Consider the following 10,249-nt stretch of genomic DNA (forward strand, 5'->3'; position numbering starts at 1 on the left):
AGAAGGTGTGTGTGTATGGGGGGAACCTCCAGAAATAGAAAGGGGGGATCCTTTCTATAATAATTTATCATGAACCATCCCCCGCCTGCTCTGTAACAAAACTTCTAGAAGGCATATCCTTGAGAGAAGAACTGAGATTCATGGGTCTCTGGGTCATGAACTTCTACCCAGCTTCTGGTTTGCCAGCTTTGGCCCTCCTCCTCCAGGCTGGCTTCCTGCCCTACACCAGATCTTGGATAGGACCTGGCTGGGTAGGTGCTCTGTGATTCTGGGGTCCTGATGGGCTGAGGGAAGGTTTAGCAATTGTCTCCAGGCCAGCACCACCCCCAACTCTCCCAGACACAACCTCCCCTTTCCCTCCTTCCACCTTCTCCTCTGTGTGGGTTCCCACAGAGGAGGCCAGTCGGGAGGTATAATACTGTCTGGTTAATGGCTTATAGATTGTTGGTGCATCGGGCCCGATGGAATGTCTGTTAAGCTTGGCATTGGAAACCCGAGTCAAATGGCCCGAGACAGATTTATGGCTGTCTTCCAAGCCAAGCCAGGAAAACACTCCCTGACAGAACACCACTCTCATGGGCTCAGAAAACCTGGGGCGACGGGTGGGGGCTGCAGTGCCCCAGTGCCACTGCTTTGGAGCCTGTGGCCTCATCCGCAGTGTGGGAGCCCCACAGCAGCCAGAATGGAATTGCCTGTACGAACTGGAGTCCGAGCAAAGGACGGATGTCTGGGTTCACCTAGAAACAAGTCCAAGAAGAGTAACTAGATTAATTAGCACTAATTTGGAAAGAGGCCAGACTGACCTAGTAACACATTTCAAATTATGAAATTTTAAAACACAGTTTTACCATTCTCAAGTAAAGAGCCTGCTTTCTATAGACTCCTATAAAAAGCACCGTGTGTGCGTGTGTGTGTGTGTGTGTGTGTGTGTGTGTGTGTGTGAGAGAGAGAGAGAGAACTTACCCCTGTCCTGAAGGAATTCCCAATACGCCAGGGAAATGGGTGGCATACAGTTGTATTATTTGACACGCAGTAAAATTAAATGATCAAAATGGTGAAACACAGGATCTTGGGGACCCACCGGAATGAACTGATGATCGATGTGTGATTGCCTATCAACATGTCTGTATGCAAATTGGCACTTGGACTGGGCTTCATGAGACTCTGTTCCTTTCTACAGGTTCAACACCTCCCCAGTCCCCAGGTTTATCCCTTTCTGTGGCCTTGCCCACCCATCTCCTAACTTGCACAGGTGAAATCCCAGCCCACCAAGGCTGCTCCTCTTGCTTGGAAACCTGCTCATTCATCACTGAACTGAGTGCAAAGGGGCTCTTGGCTGGATGAGTTTGGGGCCCTTGTGTTTCAACAGTCTCCTCGTTCTTGAAGGCTGTTTTCCCAACGTGGGGAAATTGCTGAGAGCTCAGAGACAGGCTTGATGTCTTCTAACAGTTTTCAGAGCCAGGTCCTCCCCTTTCTCAGGCTCTTTAAGAACCCTCCAGCATTCACCTGTAAGGAGGAGTTTGGGCATTTCCAACTTCTTGGCTGGCAAATTGTAAATTTGGATGTGAGCAGAAAATATGGTGACATCAAGGTTATGTGGTCCCAAGCTGACAAGATGGATAACCCTCGGCAATCCGGCATTTCCGTCTCCTCTCTCCACCTCTCTTTCTTTTAACTTTTTTTTTTAAAAGAAAACATTTTTAGAGGCTTTAATAACTGTGGAAGGATGCTGTAAGGCGGGCAGGGAAATCGATCATTTTTATTCGGTTGTACGTGATAAAATGTAAGTTTGGGTAATAAATCTTCTTACCTTGAGAGGAAGAATAGTGGGCCTGGACGTTAATATGACTTCTGTTTTGGAGGTTTTAATGAGTAAAGCCCGGGTCTGAGGAACAGTGAAGACTCCCACCTGCCTGGTGGGACTCTGGGTTCCAGACTCAGGCTTTGGCTGGAGACGGGACTTCATGTTTTCCTCCAATCAAGGCAACTCCTGATTCCCAGTCCCCCCTCTCCCTCAGCTGCTATGGAGCATGTATGGTTTCTAACCAATAACTCACCAAATACATATAAAGCACCCACTGTGTGCAAGACACCATGCTCAGCACCAAGGGGAATGCAAACAAATGTCTCAGAGTCTTGAGCAAGCTGTTCCTAAGAAAGGCTTCTCAGAGTCTGGGGAGATGCTGAGGGTGGGGGAGGGGTGCTGAGTTACCCAGGGTGCTGGGGGAAGGGGCCTTTGGATATGTGACTCTGAGGACACTGCCTAAAGAAAGGGAATTCGAATTCTTACAAGTTCTCAGGGGCTTTGGGTAGTTTCTTGTGGGCTGGTTTTGAAGCCAAAATCTGACCTTTAGTAATAGAAATTGGGCAGCAGAGGGGTTGTCTAGAGAGGGTACTCTCTGGTTTTCCAACCCTCCGCATCACCTGCTCCCAAAATTTCCATGGACATTAAGAATTTTTCATGGGCTTTCTCCCCCATCAACACCCTGGATGCCTCTCCCTCTCCTGGCCCCAGTCCCCTTGGAGGACGGCAGTGGGTGAGGCAAGTGTCCTGGTGGTGGCTACGGGACTTGATTTTGGGTGGGAAATATGTTGAGAATGCTCTTTTAGAGGTCTTTGATCCCAGCGTCCTAAAAAGGAAAGGTGGGGATACTGTCTCCGTTAGCTCCGGCTGTCATAACAAAATACTTGGGGCGGGGGTGCTAAAACAGTAGACATTTATTTCTCCTGGTTCTGGAGCCTAGAAGACCAAGATCAAGGTGCTGGCAGATTCAGTTTTTGGTAAGAGCTCATGCAGACAGCCACCTTCTCCCTGTGCTCTCTCACATGGTGAAGAGGGAAAGAGCTCCGATCTCTCTTCTTCTTATTAAGGACGCAAATCCCATCTTAAGGGCTCCACCCTCATGACCTTGTCTAACTTTCATTACCTCAGAAAGGCCTACATTTAGATACCATCGCCTGGGAGTTGGGGCTTCAACCTCTGAATTTGGTGGGGGGCATGCATGCTCAGTCTACACAGAGACTGTGTTGTGTAGCCCCAGGGTCCGTTTTCCTCTTGGGCAGTTCAGTTGGGTGGACACCTGGAAAGTAGGGGGTGGGGGAGGACAGGCAGTGAGCTCTGCGGCTAGGTGGGGAATGCCCACGCCCCGCTCCTGCCACACCAAACCCATGGTCAGAGTGCAGGAGAATTTAGGTCATTGCTAGCCCCTGCACCCCTACCCCAGGAAGCCTTCCTCAAGTCCTCACATTCCCACCAGCTCCCCTCCTTTCTGGGCCCTTCCTAGAAAGTACACGCATAGGCTCACGGCACCCCCAGCCTGTCAACCCTTATGGAGGAGGGGAGACACCTCCAGCGCTCTGGACTTGGCCAGCAAGAAGAGCCGTCAACCTCCTCAGTGCACACACAGCTGAGTGCACATACGGCTCAGTAAACAAAGACAAGACATCCAATTATTCGGAAAACAGCCTGCTCCTGTTTGCTTATCGGACCTCCACTGTTGGCCCTGGGTATTGCTGTTGATTGATTTGAACTGTTCCCCTTCAAGCCTCAATGTGATTCATGATTTGTGTGGGGAAGGGCCACCTGGGCCGTGGGCCTCCTGGTACCAGGGCCTGCGTTGCATTTAACTCTCTGTGTGATTGGTACCGTGACTCCTGTTTTAAAGGCGAGAAACTACGGCTGGGAGAAGGTATTTATCCAAATAATCTGAGGCCAGATTTGTCTGCTTAAAATCCTGAGCCCTTTCTAATACATTAAAGTGGCTCCAGTGTGGGGACCCAGATTTGATTGGTCACCCCAAGTCAGACTGGCACGCAAACAGAAACCCTGAGAGAACAGAAAAGGTTGATTGCGACTACACTTACATGGAACCAAGGGCATGGGGCTATGTCTGAGGTTTGATTGGTGGGTCAGTCCGGTGCCTTGAAAAAAGTGGCGGCTGATTATATTCTTCAAGTTGACACACTTTTTAAAACTTGTGAATGATCTATGAGTCTGGGGCATTAGGGCCAAAGTGTAACACAGTTATCTGTTGGTTACTATGGGAAATTTTCCGGTAGAAACAAAGTAAATATCCGACACTAGAGGTTCGGGGGAATAGATTAGACTACATTTACACCACGCCATGTTTCACACTATTGAAAACAATTAATTAGAACTATACCAGAGGATTTAGAGAGAGTTCCCCAAGGTATTGTTGAGTAAGAAAAGCAAGGCGCAAGAAACTGAATATCATATAATTCAATGAAACAATTACAAAAGGCTATCCATACACGTGTAATAAATCCATGTGTTTGCATAGGGTATGTAAATAGGTGCATGAAAAGTTCCACAAGCATATATGTATGCTTGTGTAGGTTAATATATATGCTTATGAAGAAAAATATGGAAAGACCCCTGTTGGGATATTATTACCAGGGATCTCCACTGGTTTTGTGGCTAAAGGAGAGGCAGAAACTCAAACTAACAAGGATGAAAAAATGACATACCCACACACCCACATACCATGCATATGATCCTACTTACGTGTTTACATAAAGGTATAAGCATTCGTGTAAGTAAATTCAAAGAAAACTTTAAAAACTTTTTATTTCCCCACCTCAGAGTAATGGAGTCGTCACTCCAACTGGGCACTTGCAGACACAGAAGCCACAATTCAGAGCCCATGGATTAGCTGGAGAGACCACAAAGCTAAGAGAGGGCCCATGTCACAGGCTCCCCAACCCACGACGTACCAGGAAGGACTTGTTTATTCCTTGGTTTTAGAACTCCTGAATCAGGAAGAGGAAAGCTGTGCCTGGGAGCCCCGACTGGCTCCAGGCTGAGCTGAACAGGGGGAGGGAGGATAAATTCCATTGTACTCCTCTTGCCCCCGGGGTGACTGTGGCATTTTCATTTGAACAGGACCCTTCTGAGAGTAAAGGCAGAGCTATTAATTCTGACATCAGGACAACAGGTCCCATTCAGGGCTGTCCCTGGCAAACCTGGAGGTAGGGTCATCCCAGCCTAGCCCCTAAATGGGGGTCTCCATTCTAAATTCTGTTATCTTCTCCATGCAAATTTGAGTGTTAATAGAGCTGAAATGCATAATTGTGACCAGAGGTCAGAAAGGCTGATGTCACTCTTAGTTACGTGCCTCCCAGAAGGGGGGCTCTTTGTCTTAAGGTCACAGAGGCACATGGGAGGCCAAGGGGTGGGGATTTATGGCTCCCATAGGTCCTGCCCAACCACAGAAGCCAATGCCCTGGGCTGAGCAGGTCTGGGATATCTGCTCAGGGCCTCTGTGTGGTTGGCCTGGCCTTTAAAAGGCTGAAATAATGACCAAATTATGCTGCTAGGTCATTTTGTATCCAGTGTGCCCAGCATCACCAATTTGGATAACAAAGTGGTATATACATAATAAACAAGTGACTATCCCCCAACTCGGCTATCTCATGAGTATTTCACTCCCTTCCCAGGCCCCTTCTTCCCAAGCACCCAAGGGGTCTTATTTAATTCAGTGAGTCTACATAGAAACTGATGATTGGACAGGGAAGTGAGAAAGGAAAGGGAGGGGAGAAATTGTACTTTCCCAATCGGAAGTGCCATGATTTAGGGCTACAGGCAGCTTGTTCCTTGGTAACAGGAGGAAGGCTATTCGAAATGTCACCGAGAATAAGATGAACACAAAAGGAAGCAGACTGCAGAGGCAGATAAAGCAAAGACCCTGATGATTCTGCTTGAGCCCCTAGATTTATCCATGCCCGAAGTCCAGTCCTCAGTGTGGCAGACAGAATAATCATTCCCAAAGTCACCCATGTCGTCTTCTCCAGAACCTGCGGATATGTCACCGTGCACGGACAGGGACATTACAGACAGGATTTAGTTGAGCATCTCGAGATTATCCTGGTTTATCTGGGTGGGCTCAATGTAATCCCAAGGGGTCTTTATCCCAAGAGGGGATCAGGATGCTCAGATTCAAAGAAAGAGAACTTATGGCCAGAGCACAGGTCAAAGCTGCCCCTTGGCAGGAAGGGGGCCACGAGCCAAGGAATGCAGGCATGCTCCAGAAGCTAAAAAAGACAAGAAATAAAGTATTCTCCAGAGCTTCCCATAGGAATGCAGCCTTGCTGCATCTTAGTTTTTGTCACGTAAACCCATTTTTAGATTTCTGACCTGCTTCCAGAACTGTAAGACAACAAATGTATGTTGTTTTAAGCCACTAAATTTGTGGTGATTTGTTACAGCAGCAGTAGAAAGCGAATCCACCCAGCTTCCTGGTTGCTTGGACCAAATTAGCTTGCATTAGAGTTATTGTCTGTCTTTTGTCATCAAAGAACACAGCCCCAGGAGGACTGGCATCCCTTTTCAAGGTGGCCCATTATGAAACTCTCATAACTTGCTTTCACATCCATTACCTCTAATGACCTAAAACTAGAGATTTGGAAGGCACGTGAATGAGTGAGTGTCTTCCGACTTTTGTCTTCCTCAAATGAAGAATTCTAGTGGGGCCCAGAAGGTCCAATGACTTGCCTGGGGCAGTAGATAAGTTTTCTGCCCATCACGGGGGCTGGATCTAGAGTATAAACAGGCTACAGAGGGGCCAGTGGGCCTGGGAAAGCCCAGGGACCTAGGATCCCGGTTGTATATGGGTGTCTCTCTCTGGTCAGCCCCGGGAATGGTCCAGAACCCTGTCTCCCTGGGGCTGTATTTGCTGGGGAACCCGGAGGTTCCTCTGGTCCTGGCCGTGCCTCTGCCCCATACTCCTCACATTTCCAAGTGGAGGCGCCTGAGGCTGCATCAAGACCCATCCCTCCGGATGCAGACTGTAGATGCAGACACCATCCAGCCTCCCAGATCTGATTGCTTTGACGGCTTCGCCAAATTACGAAGCAAAGGCCCCATTTGGTGATGAGAAAAGCAATATTGTGGCAGGGATGTCTCATTTCTTTGAAAATCAGCAGTAAGTGAATTTGCATCCACTTAGTAGTAAATATGTCTGGCTGGCCCCCTCTCTAACTACTGGAAAGGATTTAGATGCACTCGGGTCTGCCTTATTATTTTATGATGAGGAGAAGGGGAGAGGGAAGAGGGAGGGGAGCTGAAAGGGGAAAGAAAGAGACTGAAAGTGATTTCTTAGGGAGGAAAAATTGAGAATGGGAAGTTACATGTCTTTTAGCTTGTGGCTGGGGTACCAAGAATCAGGATGGGCAAATCGCTGTCAAGAAAAGAAATGGCCTCTTTCAGTTCTGTGTGCTGTGATTTAGGCCACTCTGAAGAACCCTTGTTATGACACTCTCTCTAAAACCCTCTTTAAAATTCAGCTGGAAAGGTCCAGGGAAAAGATATACAGGCGTTTGTAGAGAGCAGGCGAGCTGGAGACATTTGCCTGGATGCTGCCGAAGGGAATGTTGCATGCAAATTTGTTTAAAGTCCCAAGTCAGTAGCTGCTGGGAAGAAAAATGCTTTAACCTTTTTAAGAATTAAGTGGACTCCATCTCTCTCTGATTGGAGAGAAGCCAGTCACCGAATGTTATATGTTCTTCCCATAGGAACACCCTGGGTGACTCTTCTCCATTTATTTCTGCGGCCTGGGTGGGAGGAAAGCGGGTAAGATTGCCTGGGGGCAGGATGTAAAAGAAGCCATGACTTCCTAAGTGGCAGCCACTGACTGGATCAGAAAGGGAGAAGCCAGAGAGAATCTAGAGCAAATTCTTAACACGGCCTTCAAGGCCTCTTCCGTTTGAGTGTTCCACTCAAGCGAAAGCCAGGAAAACACCTTTAAAAAAAAATTATTTGTTTTCAGAGCGAGGGGAAAGGGGGAGAAAGAGAGGGAGAGAAACACTGATGTGTAAGAGAAACATCAATTGGTTGCCTCTCACACACACCCCCTACTGGGGACGTGGCCCACAACCCAGGCATGTACCCTGACTGGGAATTGAACCAGTGACCTTTTGGTTCTCAGGCTGGTGCTCAATCCACTGAGCCACACCAGCCAGGGCAGGAAAAATGTCTTTATTGAAAAGAAACAGAGGCGCTCCAGGAAAGTCTTTTTTTCCTGACCTCTGTTTCTTCATCAGTGGCAGTTCTTAACTGCTTCCTCCCTCTAGGTTCCCTGGGGAGCTCAGGCTGATTCTTTGTGTACAACATTGGAACAGTCTGCTACTTGGACAACTGTTCAGGAGTGTTGGCATGGAGAAGAGTTGCTAACATTCGTTTATCCTTGACCACGTGGCAAGTGAGGTGCCTCTCTCCATTTTATGCCTGAAGTGCCTCGCTCGCCTCTGATCCCAGCCCTGACATACAAGGTGACCCAAGGTCACCTAACTAGAAAAGGACTGAGCCAGGAATTAAACCCAGAGAGGCTGACTCCTATCCATGCCATCATACTGCCTCTCTGATATTATTATAACAGTAAGATAACTATACGCTTAGGAAGCATCTCTCTGTTCCTGGCACCAAGTTACCTTATGTGGCATTGATCCTCTCTGGTGGTCCTCACAACCACCCTATAAGGCAAATAGAACTATTATCTCCATTTTACAAATGAATGAAGTGAGGCACAGAATGGTTGAGTGACTTACCCAAAGTCACACAGCCAACAAGTGGAAGGATAAGCCTTTGACTCGGTGCCCACCTGACTCCAGATTTGTGTTCGAAAGGGTTCAGAGCAGGTCACCCCAGAATATGCCACTTCGTCCTATTGATTATTTGGAGTGGAAGACTCTTGAGAAACTGCACATGCAGGAAGGGCTGCCTGACCTCCTTCCTTCTACCTAAAAGCAGGTCATAACATTTCCTGTGAGAAAGGTGCCCTCCTTGTACCAGGAAGAGAAAAACATTTTTATCACCAGAGTCTAGGAGTCCGAGCTAAAGTGGACCTGTATAAACAAACCTGCTAGAATCACCCTTATTTTCCATTACTTTCCCCCATATATTTCCTAGTCACGCTCTCATAATTTACTGCCCCCAGCTCAGGCCCCTTTGTCTTTGTTTAAAAAGATAAAAGCTCCTGGTCTAACAGCTTCTTCAGGTCTTTATTTTTCTCAGAAGACTCCCTGTGCATGTAAAAATATTAAATAAATCTGTATGCTTTTCTCCTGTTCATCTATCTTATGTCACTTTAACTCTTAGGCCAGCCACAGAAGCTAAGAGGGACCTCCAGCCTGTCAGCGGGCTTACCTCCCTTCTACCCTCTTAGCCGCCGGAGGATGTGACATCCCAAAGAGCCAGGCCCAGACATCCAGGTTTCGCTCTGCACAGAACACTGTCACGGCACTAGGCATTCCTGGGCGTTTTCCTCAGAGACCCATGGGATAATAGATGCGGAACGGGTAATTGCGAAGCAGTGAGCTGTGCCAGAGAGACCCCTGGGAATTTCAGGAAGGGGTCTGCGGAGCTGGACTGCACTCCGCTCTCAGTTTGCAGGTGTCTCACCTGTTAACAGCGTGAACGCCGCCCCCCCCCCACCTCTTTTTTGCACCTATGACACAGTGAATGGAGATGGCTGCCCAGCTCTGTTACTTGAGGGCCCTATGACTGGGGAGGTGGGGGAGGGCACACAGCAGAGCCGCAGCCACCCAGGGTGTCCTGCTCAACTGCCTGTAGCAAAGGCAGAGTGTCAGCAGCAGCCAATCAGCTGCGCTGGCCCCCATGGCGCTCACCTGGTGGCTGCTCCAGGCTCATTTACTGTTGCTTTTATTGAATCTGACTAGTCTGGAAATAATTGCACTAATATTATTGATATTAATAGTACACCAGGATGTATTTATATCTGGCTTCTCCCTAAGCTAAAATCCAATCTCATCATCATTCTTGCACGAGTGGTCAGAGGCAAGCAGGGCTGCCACATGGACGGGGAGTTCCTGGCATGAATGGGGAAGTCTGGCCCAGGTACCACGCCTGTCTAGGAGACAGAGGGCTTGGGGCCACCGTTCTCTGGTCCCCAGAGAACCAGAGGCTGAAGAGTTAACACTGTCTTGCTGTGGCTCCCACAGCCAGCTGGCAGGGGTGGGAGAAGGAAGTGGGACAAGGAAAGTTTGATGAGATTTCAGAAAGGGTAGATGGGATTCCCCAGAGAACTTCCCAAACTGATGAAGTGGGAGATGATGAATTTTGAGCCCCTTCCCCAGGACCTCATTCTCCCTCCTCCTCTGCTCATGTCACCCACCAGTCCCACCCCCCAATCGATGACACTGACCCCTGTCAATGAATGGGTGGGGCTGCTGTGCTGAACAGTCACCTCTCTGCACTTTGCCAGTTTTTCTCCCA

This window comes from Desmodus rotundus, chromosome 9 (assembly GCF_022682495.2).
Source record: "Desmodus rotundus isolate HL8 chromosome 9, HLdesRot8A.1, whole genome shotgun sequence".
NCBI lineage: Eukaryota > Metazoa > Chordata > Mammalia > Chiroptera > Phyllostomidae > Desmodus > Desmodus rotundus.